Raw genomic sequence first — 12,786 nt, forward strand, 5'->3', positions numbered from 1 at the left:
AGATAAGTATAGAGAACCGATCGACATAGTAGATATTCAATTTAATAATGAGAAGGGCGGTTTTATCATAAACATTGGTCGTCAAGAGACTAATAATAATGCAACTCCCCCTCCTCCCTCAGATCTACGTGAAGGAAACATTACAGACAAGATAGAACATAACAACGAACCCTTTGTTTATGCACATGAGAACCAAATTCAAAAAGAATTAAACAACGTCATCGCGAACTTAATGGAAAAATTAGCAAAAGAATTTGTAGAAGAGGTTTACAAAGATGCTCCGATAGACGTTGCAAACAATAACATCACTCCTAATTTAGAATGTGAACAAACCCCCCTTAGGACTCAGTCTTTGAGCAATAACCTGACTAAGGATGTTCATGGTGAAAACATCACAGCTTCTCCCAATATGGAGGACTATTCCCCTATTGTGGAAGGGTTGAATGCAAATGAGGAGAGAGAATTCATTATTAACGAACTGATCAGTATGCAGGAAGGGGAAAACAATATGATATTAGACAATAACCAAAATAATTCGCATAACAGAGGCATCCTCCAGATGGGAGGCGATAAATTGACTCTAGACTGTGGCAAATCCACTATCAACAAAAGAGGTCGGAAGTCTTTTCTAGACAAGATGAAAATGGATGGGGAAGCGAAGGGGCAAACCAAAATCACAACTCTATTGGACCCAAGAAAGTCCCCCCCTCCCCTCGTAAAGGAATAAATATACTGACATGGAATGTTAGGGGTATGGGGGCTCCTAACAAACAATGCTTAATTAAGCACAACATATTGAAATCTGCTATGGACCTAGTAATGTTGCAAGAAACAAAATTGTGAAAGGCTGATATGACCAATTTTAGTAGAAAACTCACCCAATGGCAGGTGGAAATGGTGGAGTCTTGTTAGTGAACAGATTTGTCCTTTGAAGATAACTATACAAATAAACTCAAAATGCGCAGAATGAAGGACAAAAAGTACCAACAGTTGGATAGATTATCATTGAAGTGATAATCTTCCTCTGAATTGAGAGGTGCAGCTCCCTCTTAGAAGATTTACAAGGAATTAAATTGCTGATATGCTTTTAACCAGAAAACAATAAAGGAAAATAACATTCATCCATAACCATGAAAATGAATGCCAAAGACTTACAAAACAAATATAAATGAAGACCATTAAATCAAAGTTTAATTTTCTGCACTTATAGATAGCATTAGGACTAAAAACTAAGAGAGAAAGTCGTTGCTCCAATATGGCTTACTTTCAAGCACACAGACTTGTAATAAATCCAGATACACAATTGATTATAACAGAAAAGGCATTAATAAACAACTGCAAAGGCTCAAAGACCAGCTACAGTCATGAGAAGAATATCAACAACACAAAGATTGAAGATATCATCTGCATTCTATTCATGTCTGGAAATCAACTCAAAGATTGATATTTTTTGTACAAAGCATTGCTTAGAAAAGCTTCAACTCCTCCCTTACAAATAAAAATCTACTCTCCCTCAACCATCGGATGTTGGAAGAAAAGAAAAAGAAGAAGAACCCCTCCTCTTTCAATCCTTTCTCAATAAATAGTTACATGAAATCTTTATTCAGTTTTTATAACCGAATCTTGAAAAACTTTTTAACTTCTACTTCTCACTTTCCCCATTACTCTTATTTATAACATCAAATATTTATAAACATTAGAAATATAATTCTCTAAAGTTTATAAAATATTTGGACAGGTGACACTTGAATATTTTAAACCAAAATGAAAATATTCATTATTCTGGGCGGACTGAAAATATTTGTGACAGTCAAAGTCTGTCTCGGTACGGGGGGCCATAACTTTTGTTTCCATCATTGGATCTTTCTCAATTTTGGATATGTTGGCCGCAACCTAGTTTTCTGCATTCTGACTAGAGCGATTTCAAAAATAATGTTTGAGTAAAAAGATATAAGCTACTATGTGTGGGTCTATATGACTGTCATAAAATCAGACCTGCAGAGCTCAAACCTTGAACTTCATCGAATAGTTTAAACATCACTGAACTATTTGAACTAGGTTCAAACGGCTCATAGTTTGGAGAAAGAATATATGAAATATCACTTGCGACCGTGAAATAGAGTTGCTGCAAAACACTTAAGTGAGCGTTAGCTCGAAAATGTCTTAGACACAACTTAAAACTTGCGGTACCTAAATGAACACTATGAACTATGTTCAAGATGGTTCAAGGGGTTCATGAGGTTCAACAGACCATTGAAACTTAACGCTAAGGATTTAGAAATGATTTATATGCGGATTAGGGATTGAACCAACAAATCTTTAATAAGACAAGGACTCAACTAAAAATTTTGCAAGGTGACTCACTCTTGTTATAAGGTACGAATGACAAGGTAACAAGTCTATAGGGGCATCAGGTGGGCTAGGAATAATGTGGAAAAAGAACTCAATTACATTTACATGCCATACCAAAATGCAAAATTGGATGGCTGGTAAAGTAAGAGCCCTTATCCTATACCTTGATTTTATCATCTTGAATGTGTATGGTCCAATCCCAACAGATAAGAAGAGATTGGTCTGGCAAGAAATAGAACAATTCTTAAAAAATCAGGATGAGAAACACATCATCATAGGTGGTGACTTCAACACCATCTTGTACACAACTGATAAAAGTGGAGGGATAAGAACCATGAGACAGCCACAAAGAGACTTCACAAACTGGATAAATGATAACAACCTCTTGGAAATTAGGATTGAGATGGGTTTTCACACATGGAATAACAGAAGAAAGGGTTTCTCCGACATTGTAGAAACACTTGACAGATTTTATTTCAAAGGAGACTTGACTGACTTCAAATATGAATTAAAAACTATTGTATTGCCATGGTCAGGCTCTGACCACTACCCAGTGCTATTAGATTTAATGGGGGAAGCAAAGCAAACTGGGCATCAATTCAAGTTCGAACTGATGTGGTTCAAACATGAGGACTTCCTCCCTATCTGCAGAAATGGTGGAATGAAGGTGTTTTTGTAAGATCTAAAATGTATTGTCTTGTCTCAAAGCTGAAAGAGATTAAACACAAAATGTTAGAATGGAACAAAAAGAAATTCAAAAACATCTTCGAGGAGAAGACAAGAATTGAAAAGGAGCTAGAAACAGTGAATAACGTTGTTATAACACGGGATGACTCGAGAAACACACGAGGCGGAAAAAAAGCTTCTATGTGAATATGAGGATATTCTGGCCAGGGAAGAGATATACTGGAAACAAAAATCTAGAGAGACATGGCTAGAAGATGGAGACAGAAACACTAAATTTTTTCACAACAGTATCAAACTGAAAAGGGCAGTAAACAGAATAACTAAGATCACCAATGATAGAGATCAGATCATTACGGAACAAAATCTTATCGCAAAAGATGCTACCAAGTATTTTAAAAATATTCTCAATAATTGGGAGCACTCATACCTTCTTAACAATAGGGCCTTATTAAAAAATATACCCAAATTAATAACTAAGGATGGTAATCAAACGTTGAACTCCAAAATCACCCATGGAGAAGTTAAAACTACTCTATCACAATTCCAAGGCGATAAGGCCCCTGAGCTAGATGGCTTCCCTGTTGGTTTTTTTCAGAAGTGTTGGCATATTTTAGGTGACGAGGTCACTGATGCCCTGGAATCTGCCCGAAATGCAGGGAAGTTCCTAAAAGAAATCAATAACACCTTTCTAGCCCTACTCCCGAAGAAGGAGAACCCCTCAAAGTGGGAAGAATTCAAGCCCATTTCTTTATGCAACATGACTTACAAACTACTAGCAAAAGTCATGGCCAATAGGCTGAAAAAACTACTGCCAACCATAATATCAGAAGAGCAAACTGGTTTTGTACCCAATAGATCAATTTTGGATGGGATCATCATAGTCCAGGAAGCTATCAATTCTAGTCAAGTCCAAGGAAAGCCTAATATGATGATAAAACTAGATATCAAAAAGGCTTATGACAAAGTGGATTGGTATTTCCTTTGTAGCTAAACAAAAGCCTTTGGCTTTAACAAACAATGGGTGGATTGGGTCCACTTCTACATATCAAACCCAAGGTTCTCAATCTTACTGAATGGGAAACCAGAAGGTTTCTTTGGAGAAACTAGGGGACTCAAACAAAGAGACCCTCTATCCCCATTCTTATTCATTATTATGTTTGAATCCCTAGGAAGAAGCCTGGACACATCACAAAGAGTTGGAAGGCTAGCAGCGATCCAAATCATAGGAGGTGTAGACCCATGCACACAACAGCAACTTGTTGATGATACAATGATTTTGGGTAAAGGTCAGTTGAATGAAGCCAGGGAAATCAAGAGGATCTTACACTCTTATGGGCTAGCATCCGAGGAAATGATCAATGAGGAAAAATCAAAGATATTCTTTTTCAACATGAAAGCACAAGAGGAATCTAGAATAGCCTCATATCTAGGGTACAAAATTGGCCATTTACCATTCTCATATCTAGGAATGCCCCTGGACAAAGGCATCAGAACCAATAAACTCTGGGATCCCCTGATTGAGAGGGTTAGGAAAAAGTTGTCATCCTGGAAAGGCTTATGGCTGACAGGGGCAGGAAGACTAACTCTCATAAAGACAGTCTTGGCAGCAATGCCTATCTACCTACTATCATGTATACCACTCCCGAAAGGGGCTTATAAGAAATTAACTCAGACAATTAGAGATTTCTATTGGCACGACACAAAAGATAAGAACAAAATCAAATTGATATCATGGGACAAGATATGTCGAGACAAGAGTGATGGAGGCATAGGAATTAGGAAACTACTATGGCAGAATAAGGCCTCAGGGGCAAAACTAGCATGGAGAACTTATACATCCTCAGAAGCCAAATGGGCCAAAATTCTTAGGAATAAATATCTATCGAGTAATCAGAGAGAAGCAGTATTTAGGGATATAGTGTTAGAGTATTCGGGTATTTACTTGATTAATTAAACATTATTTGTTTAATTATTTAAGTTCCCTTTATCTCTTTTACACTTAAGCGAACTTTAGGTGCATATTGTAGACACCCAAAATTGTCCAGTCTAATTAAATAAATATTTATTTATTTAATTATCTAAGCCTAATTCTTCTATTAATTAAATAAATCTTTATTTATTTAATTAATTTATTTATCCTCTTCTAGCCTTATTTCTCATTTAAATAAATACATTTATTTATTTAAATTATCATTTTCCTAAATTAAATAAATATTTTTATTTATTTAATTATCCCACTTCTTCTATTAATTAAATAAATCTTTATTTTTTTTAATTAATTCATTAACCTTTTATACCTATGACAAATGTCATTCATCTCTTAATTCCTACACTACCTACCCCTTTCATTATTTTATTATTTCTTTTACCTACCCTCTAATCATAGCCGACCTCCTTTTTACACCTCTCAATCTTATCCCTCCATTTCATATAGTGTCTTCTATTTAAGGAGATGCTTCCTTCATTATCAAACCCTAATGAGCTAATGACTTGATCAATTGACTACACTACGATCCTACTTGCAACCACATTCCGTTCTTTGTTGAGCTCTTGTGCATATAAAATCTGAGAGCAAATATATCAAGCAAGATCAATGGAGATAGGAAGAATGGAGATCAAAACCCTATTGGACATGTGATGGTATAATCTTTGTGATTTTGTTTTATTTACATTGTCTTAGGTAATCTTCATATGTTATGGTGGATCTTTGTTGTTGTCAGGCTAGGGTTTTGTGGTTGAATCTATTTAGCCTTTCAATATTGTTATTATTGTTATCTATTTTCACCATACACATTTTGGCACGCCCGGTGGGACTCTTGTCCCTTTGCATTTAACCTCCTTGTTCCAGATCTTGTGTTTTTGAAGTTGCAGATCGGACATTTTCAGCAGCATTTTTGGTATTTTCGCGTTTGTGCACTTTCGGATCGCGTTTTTTATTTTCTAGCGCGTCTGAGACAGCTGGATCCGCTTCTGTGTTTTGGTAATATTTCATTTTGCAGGTTCCAGGGAGGCGCGTCTGTGTTACTGAAACACGCCTGTGTCATTTTCACCCGCGTCTGCGTACAGAAAGTGCGTCTGTGTCTCACAGAACTGCGTTTGTGTCGCGGAGTCGCATCTGCGTAGGCGGTAATTGCGTCTGTGTATTGTCTGTTTCAAAATTTTGGAAATTTTATTGATTCAGTTTTCGGATTTTGCATTTAGGGTTTCAGATCTGGTTTATTTTGAGCTAACATTTTCAGATCTAGCTAACACAAAATTGGTGCAGCTTGTCTTGGAAGCAAAATCGTTTGGTTGAAGGCCCCTATTTTCACAAAGTCTTTTGGGTTTTAAAATTTACCTAACTTGTGTGCATGCAGGAAGGGGTGATCATTTGAAACAACCCAAACTACTAACAAATCTTTGTTGCAGGACCTTGGCAAGGATTTTTTGGATTTTTATTATGTGCCTTGTTTTCATAGACTAGCAAACACTTCCATCGGGGCACTAAAATTGAATTATTGTCTTTTGTGTCTTGAGCAATAGGCTCTTTTTGTTTAATCTTTAGAGGGTCTGTCTTCCCGTGTGGTCATTAGGACTACTAGTGAGAAGAGAACGACCCAAGTGGTAGCGAGGAAAACCCACCTCTTCTGAACCACTACAATCAAATGTATTCATGGTGAAAACTATGAATAACGTGTGTTGATTAGTTCATACCGACACTATGTCTCCCCATAAACCCGTTTGATCAAATTTATTTGATCATTTGTAGGGCGTAACCCCTACTGGCTGGGAGCCTTCTGTATTTACAGAGCTAAAAGTGCCGCATGTATGGCCACACAAGCAGATGCCCTTACTAGCACCTTTTTGTTTTAGAGGCCCAAATCCTTCTAGTTGTTGGGGCAGGAGGTCGGACCTCTGGTAGCGGCCCACACACATACGGTTCTTAGTAGAGATACAAAGTTCGCCATGGGGAGTTTTCATGGGGACTGATGCTTGGCCGACCTGAGAAGTGAGTGCCGAGGGTGGAGCCAGTGAGGTCAAGCATCTAAGTATCCGCTCTGAATAGCGTAGCCTCGGGGGTAAAACCCCATGTGGGATCAACAACTATTGTCTTGGCCAGCCATAAGAATTGTGCTTGACTTATTTTAAACATTCAAACATTCAAGACCAAACAACAAAACATTATGTCTTTTGTGTCTTCAAGTGTATGCAAAACAATTTTACATCAAACAACACACTTTTCTTGGAGTCATTTTTGAGTCTAGACACTTACAAACATTGAGTCCTCATCAACATTGTGTCCTCTTGTCACGGAAAACAGTCAAACAGTCAGATTTGGTCACAAAACAACTTCACAGATTGGAAAAAATTGTACAAATTTTACAGAAACGCGTCCGTGTCTGTTTTAATCGCGTCTGTGTTGTCTAGGCGCGTCTGTGAAGGGTAGAATAGCGTCTGTGTTTATAACAATGTCTGTGTTGAATAGAAACACGTCTGTGTCGGGTAACCGCATCTGTGCAGTATACAGGCGCGTTTGTGTTGAAAATTGCAAGAAAATTTTACAGTCCAGCAAACAAAAGAAATCAGTTTCGGAATACTTGAGCTTCCTAGGTCATTTCTCTCTTTGGGTTTCACAAAATCCATCATTGCTTTACATCTTGCTTTACATTCACACTTGTCTAAACTTGAGTCAAAAGGTCACTTGCTTGTCCTCATCATACTTTGTCAACACACTACATACAACAACACTTTACTAGGTGGTCCCTCATCAAGGTTTCTTACCTTTGGGTCTCATTTGGTCTTACTTAGAGTCAAGGTCAGCTTATCTCATCAAGAGAAACTATCCTCTCTTTGGAAGTCACACCTACTCTACTACATACATACTTGGTCTTGCACTTTGGACAATTGCAAGTACAGCTCAGATTCATTTACATTCCATTCAACTCTTGGTCTTCCATACTTTTTCTATTTTCATCTAGTCTCACACATCTTGGTCAATATCTAGTTCATGGTTGAACCCCGTCTTCAAAAATCTAGGAGAGAAAATAAAGAAGCTCAGGAGACTGCAAACATGAGTTCTTATGAGTATGACAACGATATATTTTTCAATACTGATCACACTACATTACCTGACATGGATGTCTATAGAAACATTCCAAATGTTGAAAACACAAGCACTACAAACAACAATGTTGCACACAATGACAATTTGGACAACTTTTCAATACATTCAGCAGATGTGGAAGAATCCATTATGAATCCCCATTTCAATCGATTGGTTGAGGAAATAATGAGGAGGGATAGACAATACTTCTTACAAATGATGGTACAAAGTGGAGCCAAGATACCTCATGATTTTGACATGTCTCAAATAATGGAACATAGACCTTTGCAACAACCTCACTCCAATATGGATCAAAGGAGACCTAATAGTGGAGGAAATAGAGGACCACATATGGTACCTGAATCACCTTCAGCTTTACCGTACGACCCTTGGCACGTAGATCGAGAAAAAAAAATTATTTTTTTGCCTTTTTACGGCATGCAGGGCAAAATTTGCTTTTAAAAAATTCTTTCAAAAAAAGCGAAAAAAAAGAGGTTTTTTTTAAAAAAAAATTTTTTGGGCAAATTTTTTTGGGGGGCCCCCACGGTATGCAGGGTACTGTGGGGCCCCTGCGTTGTAAGTACGGCCCCTACCGCCGCCTGTCCCTGCCGCTGTCATTACTGCGCATGGACACCGACAGCTTCCTTGGGCCCCGCGCCTGGCAGTCACCGGACCCCGGCCCCTGCCGGCCTTGGCTTCCGCTCCCACCGCTGGAATCCTCCCGGCCGCCTTGCCTACCGCCACCGCCGACCTCCATGCGATCGTTCCCCCACCGGCTTCTCTGCTCTTTCCGGCACCGGCCCCCTTCCAGCAACGCCTCCGGCACCGCTCCGTCCCCGGCCGCCGCTTTGGCTCCCTGGCTTTCTTTTCCGGCTGGCCACCGCTCTGCTACTGGGCCACCACCTGGCCGCAGCCTTGCCACCCAGTCGCCACCGAAGCTCCGCTCCCTGGCCACCGGACCACCAACAAGCAACCAGACCCCCTTTTTTGGTTTTTTTAGGGGGGGTTTGGTTTTTTGGCCCTATCTTGGGCATACGGAGTCGGATTTTGGTGAATGAATAGGCATCGGAAAGATGGTTCCGAGGCCGACCTCATGGTATTGGTAATTTATTCCAATTTTTCTATTTGATTGTGTTGTTTTACAGTCAAAATGAGGTCTCTTTTTTGCATTCCGGGAGACGTAGAATGAGCATCCGACCATGGTTTTTCGAAAACTTTATATTTTCGGAAAGCGTGTTCTATGTACTTTCTAGAAATATGGGTTTTATTTCCAGATTCTTCTCCATGCATATTTTATTCAGTTTTTTGCTTTTCAGCACTCTGGTGGATATCGTGGTTGTTTCAGGTCCTGGGATCTCTTTTCTGAGTAGGGTGTCTCTGTTTTGATTCTCGTTTCTATTTCCAGTCTTCTTATCATTGTAGCTTGTAATTATGCAAATGCACTGAGATAAAGTGCCATCATGCATTGTTTACTTGGAATCTTGCATATCTTGTGTCTCGTTGTACATGCACTGTTGATCAAGTGCAATGAGGGGGTTGATGTTTGCCTTTGTTTGCCATCTTCCTTTGTCAAGTGAGTGTTCCTTCCATGACATTCGCATCATGATGATGTGTCTCAGCACCTTTGATGTTCTTGGTTCTTCATCATGCAGTTGTTTTTTGGTTGTCCTTTTCGGTGTTCCTATCCCTCTTCCACTTCCGCATTATGGGGAGGTTTATCCTGTTGGTTCTAATGCTTCCGTGGTTCGATTGATCAGCTCTTCAGGCTTTGGTTTCTCATGCCATCTGTATCTTCGATTTCAGTTGTTTTGCCTTGTTTGCCTCCTGATTCGAGTAGTGTCATTTGAGGGCACTCATGCAGATTACAGTCTTCTCTACCTGGTCATGTTCTAGTTCAGTGGATGTTCTTCAGATCAACAGTTATTCTTCGACAAAGTTTGCAGGGTCTTCATGCCTCAGTGATATTTTTTCCGTCTCTTTTTGGAGTAGAGTTTTGTTCCCACGTGGTTTTCTCTATTTCTCCAATTCATAGAGATTTCATTGTATTTGGGTACCTGATCAGACCTTGTTGCCAGGACCCATCTTTATTGCTTTCAGTAGCTGTTCTAGGTTTTAGCTTCTCCCTAAGTCTAGCTTAAGGGGGGGTGTTAGAGTATTTGAGTATTTACTTGATTAATTAAACATTATTTGTTTAATTATTTAAGTTCCCTTTATCTCTTTTACACTTAAGCTAACTTTAGGTGCATATAATTAATTGTTTTAATTAATTATTATGTGCAAACCTATGTTTTCCCTTTTTAGGGTTTCTTGACTTATTAAAGGTTGAGTTCTTTCTTTTCATTGTAAGAATCACATTATATATTTTTGTGAATATTGAGCTCTCTCTTTTTGAGCATATTCTCTGTGTTTTGTATGTTCTTCAGATTTTTCTTCATTGCTTCTCCTTATAACAGGTTATTCGGCTTGCAGAAGATCTTCAAGCTCCTGTGGGGTTGTATTTCTCAACTCCTATATATAGATCCACCCAAGGGTTCCAGAATCTGGAACTTTATAAAAGAATGTTGCATACTCATATCTAATCACATGTCTTAGGACATTCGCAATGGTAAATCTACCTTGTTTTGGGAAGACTCCTGGGGGGGATATCCCTAAATAGACAAGCTTATGGATAGTACAGATATAAAGGACCAATTGAAAACTTTATGGGGTAATGATGTAAGGGATTATATAATAATGGAACCAAAATCGACAATTGGATGGAAATGGAAAGACATCCAGTCATTCATGGCGGCTAGTAAATTCCAAGTACTACATCAAATTCTTAGATGTAGAATAATAATATTCAGACATGGGTCAGATGAGCTAATATGGTCTAAATCAAAGGATGCGCAGTACAATTGTAAAGACAATTTTAGAATGATATATGATGAGGCAAACATTGGTAAGGACTACATTTCGACTACACTATGTTGGGATAAAATTTGTCTCCCAAAAGATGGATTCTTTGCCTGGGATGCAATTCAGAGGAGGGTCCTAACTATTGAACAATTTAAACTTAGGGGTTACGAAAGGTCTTCAATCAACCTCTTATGTAAGGAAGACAAGGAGACAAATAACCATATCTTCACAACCTGCAACTACACACAAAAATGTTGGTATTGGATGATGGTCCAACTAGGTTGGTCAAGCACTCTTATTGTTAGAATAACTGGTGGAAAACTGAGGGGGGGTGAATCAGTTGTCAACAGATTGTATTAATCAAACCACTGTATAACCTTTAGCCAGAGCACATAAACATTGAATACTGAAATAACAGAAATAGATACCGGTAAGCAATAAAACTTAAGAATGAAACAAAGAATTAACACAATGCAACCATACCACATAACACCATGATTTGTACGTGGAAAACCCAGTAAAGGGAAAAACCACAGTGGGAAGCCTACCCACAGTCACATGATACTTCTGTAGAAAGTATGTGATACAATAAGGGCCCTGCACATGCAGGAAGGCACACTGCCTAGAGTGTACTGCTCATTACAAAGGAGTTACAGAGAGGTTATAACCACCTCAAGATAATTGGACAACAATCTAGAAGAATGAACTACCAATGATAGCATCTACCATGCCTGATTATAGTCTCGATTAAGCTCAATATCAGAGGCCTTTGACCTCTTACATAAACCCAATTTGATCACCTATGATCGACCAAATCTCCTTCGCATATGATATTTCATTCCACGACCACGACATGACCATGATCTACAATGAGATCTTACATCAATTTATACAAACCCTAAGGCCTAAACCAATTAGGTCAGCCACCTAAAAGATATCACAATAAGATCATTACATACATCCATATTAGAATTATATGCCATGTTGTCTTTAGACCAAAACAACATTAACCAATCTATAAATCATCCCGGTAACGTGTAGAGAACACGTAACATGATACCGATCCATAACCTAGATAGGTACCAGACCTAATTTGGATCCACCACGCCAAAGCAATGTCTCCAATCGACCGAGGCACGATCAAGGATCACCTTCTGCATCCTGAATTCCATCTAGAAGCCGCACCAACACCACTTATGAATCGTGTCAAAGATTCTCAGTAAAAGCTCTACCGATAAAACCTTAAACCCTTATCAGTATAGGCTTACTAGAGTGTATGATAGCATTTGATCATCGAGTCAATACCAACTGACCAAAACATACTCTAGAAACATCAAACCAAACATATTTCATTGATCCAAATATCCAACTGATAGTCCCTTATGTCGGTAACCCGAGTTCTTCTACCGATAACCGAAATCTATCTGTTTGTAACCAATCATAACATCTAGTGTTGACATCAATGACAAAATATCAATGCAACACATAATCAATTCCTTTATATTTCCAACAATTCCATCCCTGATGGAATGGTTCAAAGGTTGGTCGATCATCAAAAGAAATAGTGTCTTCCACAATTTATGGATATGCAGTCCAACAATAGTAATCTGGGAAATTTGGAACGAGAGGAATAAGAGAAATTTTCAGGAAACAGAAATGCAGGTGGAGAATCTTATAGCAAAAATAGAAGCCTCCATCATGGAAATCTCCAACAGCAAGAATTCGACCATCCCACAACATGAAAAGATGTTTACAGTTTGGGATAA

The sequence above is a fragment of the Cryptomeria japonica genome, chromosome 11, assembly GCF_030272615.1.
Source record: "Cryptomeria japonica chromosome 11, Sugi_1.0, whole genome shotgun sequence".
Taxonomy (NCBI): domain Eukaryota; kingdom Viridiplantae; phylum Streptophyta; class Pinopsida; order Cupressales; family Cupressaceae; genus Cryptomeria; species Cryptomeria japonica.